The sequence below is a fragment of the Tupaia chinensis genome, unplaced genomic scaffold, assembly GCF_000334495.1.
Source record: "Tupaia chinensis unplaced genomic scaffold, TupChi_1.0 Scaffold000395_1, whole genome shotgun sequence".
In the NCBI taxonomy this organism is placed as follows: domain Eukaryota; kingdom Metazoa; phylum Chordata; class Mammalia; order Scandentia; family Tupaiidae; genus Tupaia; species Tupaia belangeri.
This window is the reverse complement of record NW_006159897.1, coordinates 1,665,183-1,676,371: the sequence shown is the minus strand read 5'-3', so window position 1 is coordinate 1,676,371 and position 11,189 is coordinate 1,665,183. Positions and strand designations below refer to the sequence as shown.

General features: G+C 39.2%; 1 pseudogene; it reads right to left on the bottom strand.

The window, feature by feature from the left end:
* Nucleotides 1-66: 66 nt before the first annotated feature.
* LOC102489252 (60S ribosomal protein L30 pseudogene) lies at nucleotides 67-413 on the bottom strand (annotated as a pseudogene).
* Between the last annotated feature and the right edge of the window lie 10,776 nt (nucleotides 414-11,189).

The following is an 11,189-nucleotide window of genomic DNA, read 5'->3' as shown; positions in this document are numbered from 1 at the left end:
TTCTTTTTTTTTTTTTTTTTTTAAACAAGCTCTGGCAAGCTTTGTTAAAGCAAAATGTTGCATGATTTACTTTTCACTGGTCTGTTCAGGCGTACTTCTAATGACCTCGGAATCACCTGGATCAGTGATAGCCAATGTGACACTCTGTAGTATTTTCCACATGCTGTGCCCAATTCAATATTATTGCCACTGCAGTGATGGACACCAGTTTTGGCCAACATGGCATAGTACTCTATTTCAGATTTCCTCAAAGCTGGGCAGTGGTTGGCGAGGATGACCAACTTGGCTTTGCCTCGTCTGATCATCTTCCGAGTCTGCTTGTAGCCCAGCACATACTTCCCACTTTTCATAACAAGTTGGAGCCGAGAGTTGATCGACTCCAACGACTTTTTCATCTTCTTTGCGGCCACCATCTTCCTACCTTAGGTGCAGGGTGGCCCCCAATCAGAAGCAGCCGCCAAGATGGCCGGGAAGCAAGAAAGCAACACAGGAGAATTTCTGAAAACAGACTGGAAGTTCTTTCTTTAAAAGAGAAATTTATAGCTATAAAGAAAATCTCTTCTTCTCAGGGTTCCTCTCTACCAAGAAGAGAAGTTTGACGAGATCACTAGAGCTTCTTCAATGGTGAAGGCAGTGACTTAACCTGCGTAACAAAATTTATCCTTGCTTACTGTGTTTTCTGGGCATCTCTCCATAACTAGTCTTTCCACACACTCTTCTTTCTTTGTGTCAGTTATATGGTGTCTAAGGCTGCACTAAAAGCCAGCTCTTTTAAGATTTGCTGATATCTCTATGTTATCTTACCTATATACACAAGATATTCATGTTTCTAAACTTCAATTTGTTTTTCTCTTGTTATTCTGGTTTTTGTCTGTTTCTTTTGTTACAAGAGTCTGTCCTTACTAAAAACTATGAAGGGCAGAGAGAAAATGAGTTTTTCTCCCTCTTCGTCACATACTACTGAAGTGTGTTGCAACACACACCCTCAGAAACACTGTCCTAGCCAGCTGGAGAGGGTTGATTCTGAGGCCTGCTCAGTTGACCATGTTTGACTTCAGCATGTGCTTGAATATACCATTCTGATACCTATCTGCAGGGGACATCTGTCATTTTTGCCCAAACATCATCTGTTCGCATTATTTTGGTATCACAATTCTCTTTTTTCGGTGGAGAATTCATTCTGGATAGGTTGGATATGACATTTTACTCCTTTTCCTACCTCATTGTTGGGCCCATGTTGTGTAGACTGTTATTGTGCATACTCGCTATCTTCCTGCGCATGGAGCTGAACTACATTTCCTTGATTCTTTTGCATTTAGCATTGTCATGTGATGTACCAAGTACTCTGTGTGGAAGTCATGTACCTAAGTACTGGGCTGAGGCTTAAGACAGCAAGTGTGCTTTCTCTGTACTCTATTCCCTTTCTTATTTTCACTTGACCTTGGCCTCCACTGAGACAGACAAGGACATTTCCTGGACCAAGGGAGATAAAGCTACTTTCTAGATGAGCAAGGATCTATTCAGGTAAGAAAAGACTTTATTAGTTGAGGAAGCACAGCCAGCATGAATGAATGAAATAAAAGACCTTATACAACTGGAGAATTGCTGGGGAAACAACGGTCCAGAAGGAAAAGTTGGAGATCAGAATAGGAGGACCTAATCAGTCTTTCTGAAGCACTGGTGTGGGTGGACAAGACAGAATGTGTAGGGAAGTTAGGAACAGTCAAGAGCATGCCATCTCTGGAGTGGGAACACAAAGGGGAAGTGGGAAGTTCACAGGGAATTATTTGGGAAGTGCAACTACTGCCTCTGGGGATCTGTAGCTGGTAGGGAAGATAGGAACAGTCAAGAGCATGCCATCTCTGGAGTGGGAACACAAAGGGGAAGTGGGAAGTTCACAGGGAATTATTTGGGAAGTGCAACTACTGCCTCTGGGGATCTGTAGCTGGGCTTCTGGTGGTGGGCGTGGGGCCTCTGTGAAGCAGAAGAGCCAAAAATCAGGAAGAAGAGTTGGACAGAGAGCAGAGAAGAATGAGGGCAAAGTGGAACCTGCTGGGTGCGTCTGTGTCAATCTGTCATTCTATCTGACTGCAAAAGCCATTGGAAAAGAATAGCTGGTTCTTCATTTATTCTCCTAAATTCTGAGTTCTTTTAGTCAATACTAACCTGAAAGAAGGACAGGGCAAGAAATTTTGAAAAACTGTAGTTCCTAGCTTGAATCAAATTTAGAACAACTCAGCACAGGGTCCATCCCTGGGTGGTGATACCGAGGCAAAGTGTGAGTGATCCATTTAATGGAAGCACCATTTAAAGGTAAGAAGGTACAGTTGATGCAACTCAACCTTTGGGAGCAATCCAGGCTGCCACATCAGGTTGTTCCTTTCTTTGTAGCTTCGGACACTTGGGTTCCTTATGTAATTCCTCCATTTAGACCATCCCCATGACAGAGGGGTTCAGTACCCTGTTTCTTCCCAGCCTTTGTATTGTTTAGACCTCACATTTGAGGGACCAGCAGATGGCATAATGGTTACGTCACTAGACTCCCATGTAGTCAACTGTAGTTTGAGTTCCGGACTCAGCGGCTTAAAGCTCATGCCAGGTGTGTGTGCATGTGTGCCCAAAATCCCAAGAAGAGAATGGAGGAGAAGGGATTGAGGCATGACCATCCTCCCAGGAGATGATCTCTTTCTTTCTGTCTCTCTGGCAATAGTATGTGTTCTATATCAAAAAATCTCTCTCTCGGGAACCAGCAGTTAGCATAATGGCTATGTCGCTACACTCCCACGTAGTCGACCACGGTTCGCGTCCCGGACTCAGTGGCTTAAAACTCACGCCGGGTGCGTGTGCATGCGTGCCCAAGATCCTGAGAGGAAAATGGAGGAGAAGGGATTGTGGCATGACCATCCCCCCGGGGGGTGATTTCTTGCTTTCTGTCTCTATGTCTCTGTCTGTCTGGCGAGCGCACGCGCCCTATAGCAAAAAATCTCTCAAAAAAAAAAAAAGCTCTCTCTCTTAAAAAAAAGAAAAAAAGACTTAACATTTTCTCCTCCTATTTTTAACAAATTGTTCAACGACAATACTTACACAAGCCCTGACATACACCTAATCACTCCTAATTGTTTAGTCTGGACTTAAAAAGCCTTGGAAGCCCAAGGCTCTTGCCAGGCCAGGTTGCTGACTAAGATCCAACCCCTTCAGCAGCCATTCCTGGCTTAACTGCCTTAACTTCTGGGGAGGTCAGTCTTCCATTGCACTTGCCAGTAGAATGCACCAACTCCCCTGCCATTGAAACCCTGGTATTATAATGATTGGGAAAAACAATGAAAAGATATTGAATGATGAAGTGGGGAGATTAATGTCTCTGTATTGACTGACATGCATGGCATTCCCTTTTGAAAAAGCAATGTAGTACACTGTAAAGTTATATGCAATCCAATGTAACAAACAAGATTATGATGATAATAAAAATAATAAATTAAAAAAAAAGAAACCCTGGTATTATTAAGGATTTTTCTGTAGCCAGCAGCCTTCTTCTCACTTGGCTGAAGAGAGTATGAACTGATTGATAAAGAAATTGATTGGAGGAATGACTATGTGAAACTTTGAAAAACTAAAAACCCAATACATATATTGGGTGCCAACAGACCTGCATTGACACATGAATTGTGGTAGTGCGGGGGACACAAACAGACCAAATGCCAGAAATAACCCTAGGTCTGGCCCTAGATAACAGAGGCTATCTGATAACAGAAATGTAGTCAGAGGGGTAAAAAACAAAATGGCACCTTGTTCTCCTGCCAAAAACTTTGCACCTCCCATCTCCACAAATATACACTTCATTCAAACTAGACTATGCTTGAATTTGAATCATGATTCTAGCTTTTATCAGCACTATAATTTTTTAAAATGTATTTATTCCAGGTGTGAGAAAGAGCCAGAGAGAAAGAGAGGCAGACAGACAAAGAGAGAACAGATTTTCAGCACTCCTGATCTACTACAATCCACTCTAGCCTCATCCAGCCTGGTTACAGGCACATCGTACTCAAGGAAGTCTCTGGACGCAGTTCAGCAGCCTTTCCTGTGAGTCTGCCTTGTAGAGTGCCATGTTTTACTACTGTGCCACCATCTAGCCCCAGCATTGTGACTCTGGACACATCATTTAATTTCTTGGAGTCTCAGCTTCTTCACGGGTGAACGAGATGAAGGAGTCCTTTGTTGCCGAGTTGCTGTGAGCATCAGGTATTAGAATAAAGCCTCTGTAGGGCCAGGCACACAGGAATTGGTGATGGATAGATGGAAATCCTTCCTAGGCCTAGTCCCTGGCTTGGCAGCTCTGAAACCTGGTTACTAAATTTAAACAGACTTCCAAAGAGCTACAGTAAGAGGAAGCTGCCAGCTATTAAGTCTGGCAGATTTCTTGATGTACAAGCTCGCTCTTGTTGAATGTTCAGGGTTTAGACTGGAAAAAACTGCCCTCGTGGAATAAATCCAGGAGGGACTCAAAGCCCCATTTTGACATTGAGCACTCATGACCTGAACTGAGCTAATAAAAAAAGGTCTAAGGATTGAGGTGGTTGAACTGGGTCCTAGGTCCTCTCATGGACAAATTTATCAGCCATAATCTCGTTTTCCTCCACATGTAGCAGATTGGCCCTTAAATACCTAATATTGCTGCAAGGCCATCCCTGGATGTTACCTCTGGGTTTCTTATTAGCACCCTAAACAAGTCACATTTTTCTGATTCTCTAGTACTAGTGGCTAAACACAAAGCCCACATACAAGATGAGTGCATTCAGCTACAATCCTGTTCTTTTTTCAAAATTTGTGCTCACCAGAGAGAAACAGAGAGAGAGAAAGCGTACTTCAATAGGACATGATCTTATTGCAATTTCTTTCCTCCATTTCTCTATCCTATCTGGACTTTGAGCATGCACATGCATGCACAGAATATTTTTCATGCTGCTGAGCCCAGGGTTTGAATCTTGAGGTCAGCCATGTGAGATCCAGCTCCTTTAACCATGAGGCCACAAAGCTGGCCCCTGGGACTCTACTCTTAATCCTCCTGTAGTAGCAAGCTGGACATGAATTCTTCCACGTGAGAGCAATGTCTCTGTAATTGAGGCAACATTTGGATCCTGAAGTCTTGGAAGGAGCCAGGTGCTTGTTGCCTGTCTATATCTATGTGAAACTGTGAGCACTTCCGCACTGTGTGCAAACTGATGCTGTCTTCAGAATCACAGTCAGTATCACATGTAAAAACAGAATTCTTAACTTGACCTAGAAAAATTCGGTCAGCTTATTTGGGCATTGTCTAACACAGACCCGTGTGTCTGCAGGCATTTGGCAATTTCTATAAACGGCTGGTAGCAGTACAGCTTCTATTCATGTGTTCTATTACCTCCTGGTCTCATTTTAAACTGTTAACCTCTGTGATTCATTTTCAGTGAATGTATTGCCATGGTCTTAGTGCTTTCACATATTTAACCTTTCTTCTTCTTCTTCTTTTTTTTTTTTTTTTTTTTTTTAACAACAATCTTGGGAGATACAGGCTGTAATTATTTTAATAGCTAATATATCTGTAGACACTTATTATGTGCCAAGCACAATTATAAGCATCTTATTAGTTCCCATACCCCATATAACACTCCTATGAGAGAGTTCTTACTGATATTATCATTGTCTACATTTTTCAGGTAAAAAAATTCAAGAATAGAGTTAAGTGGCTTGCCTGAGGTCACACAGCCAGCGAGTGGTGGTACTTGGGTTCAGTCCCAGGCAGTCTGGCTCCAAAGTTGAGAGTTTAACTATCATATTATAACACCTGTGAATTTTACACGAAGCCAAGACTCAGGAAGTAAGTGAATTTCCCAGAGTCCTGCTGCTATTAATGAGTGTAACCACTGCTCCAACTCAGGCTTTTGGATTCTAAGATTCATATCCTTTCTTACTATTCCACATTTCCTCCATTAGTTACAAGGTGTGAACTTGGGCAAATCATTTGATTTTCTGAGCTTCATTTTTCACCTATTTAATGGGGGTAAAATGCTTATTTTGAAAAATTGTTCTGAAGTTTAAACACAATTACATAAAATGTTTACCTTAGTCCCTGGCACATAATAAATGTTTAATAAATATTGACTCATGAATAGATAGATTCTCTAAAAAGGTTCTTTATTGTCAAGTTATTTGGTAAGACTAGATTTACTAAGAACATGCTAACCTTGGAAAGTAGAATGTATACAAAGCAAAACTGATGTTTTTATACAATTTCTGTTCTCTAAACTTTGATAATTATGTTTAGATTTGGTTGCGTTTAGAACTAGATGGTTGTGTCTGTGGAAATATTTCTTTTCAAGGGCAAAGGAGTTATTATATAGGTTCTTTTGAACCTACTCCAGTTGAGATTCTTTTAAAAACTAGATATTCATAATGTATCTATTTACTGTTTTAAAATGGCATTTTCATATAAAAATTTTAAGGTGAGTAAATGCTGGAACATTCTGTTTTCTCATTCAAAAACAAGTCTGTTGACCTGATTTGATATGCTTTCTCACTTTTGATATTTTCGTTGACAGAATCACAGAAATGATCAGGGTAAGTACTGGGACTCTTTCCTTTTTTCCCTCTGAATGAAATGGTGGTGTAATTGTTAGGCTTCAAAGCTAAACCTGAACGTGCTGTACACATGTTCTAGATAATGGTACTCTGACAAGCAAAAGGTCTTTAACGTAAGCGAGTATTTGGAAAAATGTGGTATTATCTGTTGAAGATAATTTTTATAGTTTTATCAACTAGACAAGGGAGAAATGTTCACAAGTTGGAATATTCACTTTGTAAGGTAAATAATGTGATTAACTGTATAAAAGAAAATGAAATAAAAATATTAAAAAAAGGAATATTTTAATAAGTATATAGTGGCCAGAAATGAGTCAATAGAGCAAAAATGTTAGTGGGTTTTAGAGCATGGTAGCATCCACTTCAGTGCATATTTAGGGTTATATACAATGTGTGTTATATTCATACCTCCATTTCTGTTTTATAGTTTTATCAACTAGACAAGGGAGAAATGTTCACAAGTTGGAATATTCACTTTGTAAGGTAAATAATGTGATTAACTGTATAAAAGAAAATGAAATAAAAATATTAAAAAAAGGAATATTTTAATAAGTATATAGTGGCCAGAAATGAGTCAATAGAGCAAAAATGTTAGTGGGTTTTAGAGCATGGTAGCATCCACTTCAGTGCATATTTAGGGTTATATACAATGTGTGTTATATTCATACCTCCATTTCTGTCCGTGCTTACTGCCATCATCCCAACCTACCAATTCTTACCTATGCTATGGCATTAGTGTGTTATTTTTCACCAATGAGTCATATTAGGCTTCCACTCAAACATATGAACTGATTATCCACTGACTTCAAAATGAACTCAAACTATTTAGTTCAACATCAAGGTGCAATATTTTCAAGATTATTATACAAGACAATATAAACTGATTCATTAATTCAATGCATTTGTCATAGGTCTATCGACCTCTTATTGGCCCATTCCTTGTGCTAAACTTTGAGCATTCATATAGAGATAATAGATCTTAACCGCAAAAGAGTTCCCTTCTTATAGGAGAGATAGAGAAGAAAAACATCATTCCCAGTGGTAAAGATGTGGCAAAGATCTAAAGAAGTGAACTAAGAACGCTGTAGAAGTTTAAAGGAAGGGAACCACTTTATTCAAATTGATGCACTAGGCTGATCTATTTGTCATTCTCCTACATGTTACATAGATTTCCATGTCTCTGACTTAGGATCACATTGTGTTTTTTCACGCCCAATCACCCCATTTACTGCTTATTCATTCAACCAGTATGGACTGTAATTACCCTGCATGCCAGAAAAATGTGAGCTGTTCACTGCCAATAAGTGAAGGAGAGAGGCGCGGCCTTATTCTTGCAGGTAGACAGTGTCGCTGTCCCCACCCCTGCTCCCTGGTCACCACTCTGCACTCCTTCTCCTCTCTCCTTCCCTGACCACTGAGCTCATGAACTCTTTCTTCTTGAGCTCCTGTAAACAAGTTGTCTATTATATATATCAAGACTTTCACAGTTATTGGAGGATCAGTCAGTATTAACTTCCTGACTAACTTACCATAGTAGCAGAAAATGTAAAAAGCACAGGGAAATAACCATTTTAGATTATTTTTTGGCTTCTATTATTCCTCTCAATAAATAATGGCTAGTAATGCCCATGAGACTTAGTTTTTTTCCCTTGTTAGATGAGCAGAATGAACTAGAAATAATGTAAGTTCTCCTTCAAGTATGTAATTGTGTGTTTTTTTAATATACAACATTTTTGTATGAATTTAATAAACCAGATTGAATTGAATTTTTCTGCATTTCATTCTTAATGCTCATAAGTGCCTAAAGGCAGGGGAACGAAGGTCAAGGTACAGAATAAAGAAGAAGGAAGCAGATAAAGAAGAAAAGTAGAAGCAAGACTTCCACCAAGAAGGTTCACTTGCCTTACTGAAGTAAGGGCACAATGCATTTTGTGCAGAGACTACTGCCCTTTCAAGGCTTCTGTCTTCCTATTCCCTAGTCCAATCTTGTGGGGGAAAAAATGTATTGTTAACAATCTTTTGCATAGAATTTATATATTAAGAAGTAAGATCTGGCTTGCAGAGTGGAAATTTGATAATGGACCTACATCTCACAATGTATTCTTTTTTTTTTTTTTTTTTTTTGAGAGATTTTCACTGTAGGGCACGTGCGCTCGCCAGACAGACAGAAAGAGACAGAGAGACAGAAAGCGAGAAATCACCCCCCAGGGGGGATGGTCACGCCGCAATCCCTTCTCCTCCATTCTCCTCTCGGGATCTTGGGCACGCACGCACACGCGCCCGGTGTGAGTTTTAAGCCACCGGGTCCGGGACACGAACTGCGGTCGACTACGTGGGAGTCCAGCGACATAGCCATTACGCTAACTGCTGGTTCCCTCACAATGTATTCTTCATATGAGGGAACCTTCAAAAAGTTCCTGGGAAATGCATATGAAAATGCATGTGAATTTCAAAACTCTTTTGCATCAAATAAACTCATATTTTACATCCATTTTCTATGAACTGTTTTTTTTTTTTTTTGAGAGTTTTTTTTGCTATAGGATATGTGCGCTCGCCAGAAAGACAGAGAGACAGAAAGCGAGACATCACCCCCCAGGGGGGATGGCCACGCTGCAATCCCTTCTCCTCCATTCTCCTCTTGGGATCTTGGGAACGCATGCACATGTGCCCGGCGTGAGTTTAAGCTGCTGGGTCCGAGACTTGAACCGTGGTTGACTATGTGAGAGTCCAGCAACATAGCCATTATGCTAACTGCTGGTCTCTTTCCATGAACTTTTTGAAGTCTTTTTGTGTAGGTGAGTAAAAGAAGCTTAAAAAAAAAAAGACCCAGTATATACCTTTATCAATGTTTCAATAAATTCAGTGTTAGAAGTTCCCAAAATGAAGGGCCACTGGGCAGTGTGGTGGTTAAGAGTGCTGGACTCCCACATGGCTAACCATAGTTTTGAGTCCTGGACCTGGTGGCTTGCCTTCTCACTTTCCCTCTCTCTCTCACTCAGTCCTCTCTGGTCAAATTAAAAATAAATAAACAAATAAAGCTAAATAAAATAATTCTTTAAAAAAAGTTTCCAAACTGAAAAGCATATCCTGGATTTTTTTTTTCTGGTATTTTAATCAGAGTATCATGAACCAACACTATTTCTTTCCTTAGATGTATTATTTTAGACTGAATCTCCTGGGTAATCCACTTTAGAATTTATTTTATTGAGCACCTGCTGTAGGCTGGGCAAGGTGCTTATTATAACAGGTAAATGGAATACATTTTCTATTCTCTGGGTGCTTACAATCATTGAGAATATTATTAATAATTAATAGTCATAAAATCAAGTATACCATAACATTTGACATTACATATCTATATTTACTTTCAATTTATTCATACTCATATCTGTGCATGCATGTGCATGTATATATATGTATGTATACACCTACCTATACATATATTCACCTATTCATAATGTTCTAGCATGGATATGCATACACACATGTACAAACATGGAGAAAAATATTTGCTTCCACATATCTATAAAACAAGAACATTTTATATTTACAAAAGATGATGAATCTAAGGAAAGTTCCAAAGGCTGTGTTGGTGTAATCCATGATTCTACATATTTCAGTCATGAACTTACTTGAAAATCTAATGAAAGCTATGGAACCGCACCTCAGAAAGTACCCAATTATGTGAAATTTTAGGTTTTCTGACTCCTTAAAGTTCATCTTTGTACCGTAGGTTAGAAACCTCAAAAATAAGCAAAAGCAGGTTTTAATATAGAAAATTTTTCAGTTACAGGATATTGTCCTATCCAACAACTTGAGGCCAGGTTTTTAAAATTAAAAGGCCAGTTAAAATGCAAATGGAACACTTAGGGCTACACAGTTTGAAGCTCTCTGTAGTGAATTCCAATGAATGTAAACAGTCAATGAATTAATCATTCACAGATATATTTAAATATTGTATCACAATCTTTTAAAATCCTTAACACATGTAAATCTTTATTTTTTTTCCTGTAGTGACTCTAGTAAGCAGCTATGGATAGACCTTACAGTTATCGTTGGAAATGTTTTTCTTCGGAGGAGAGAGAACATCACTTGATGACATTTTGAGAAGCTGATCTACTATTGGCTGTATTGCTAACCACTTTTTTATAAATTTCTCCATAGCATGTTTAAGCCCCCAAATCAAATAGTTAGTTTTCTGTTTTTGCTAGCAGCAAATGCTTTCTTGAACTGTCATTTCAGTACAGCAGCTTCATCTTGTTCTCTGATGTTATGCAAAACATACTACCCTTTTAAATTGCCTGATCCAAACCTTAGTTACCACAAATTTTCCACCCTTTCATCTTTCATTGCAATGCTATTTATCAGTATCAAAAAGCTACAGCTAGAAAGTGGGCAATTTCAAAGGTGCCCAGTATTGCTTTTGGCCCTGGATCCAGAAAATCAAGGCTGTTATAGTTCTGATGTATTTTTCTCTAATTGGACTCCAAGCATCACAAGAGAACCACTCTTACTTTAATTTACTGAGTAAAAGGATTGAATGAGGTTTGTTTTTAAAATATGAATATCTTTCC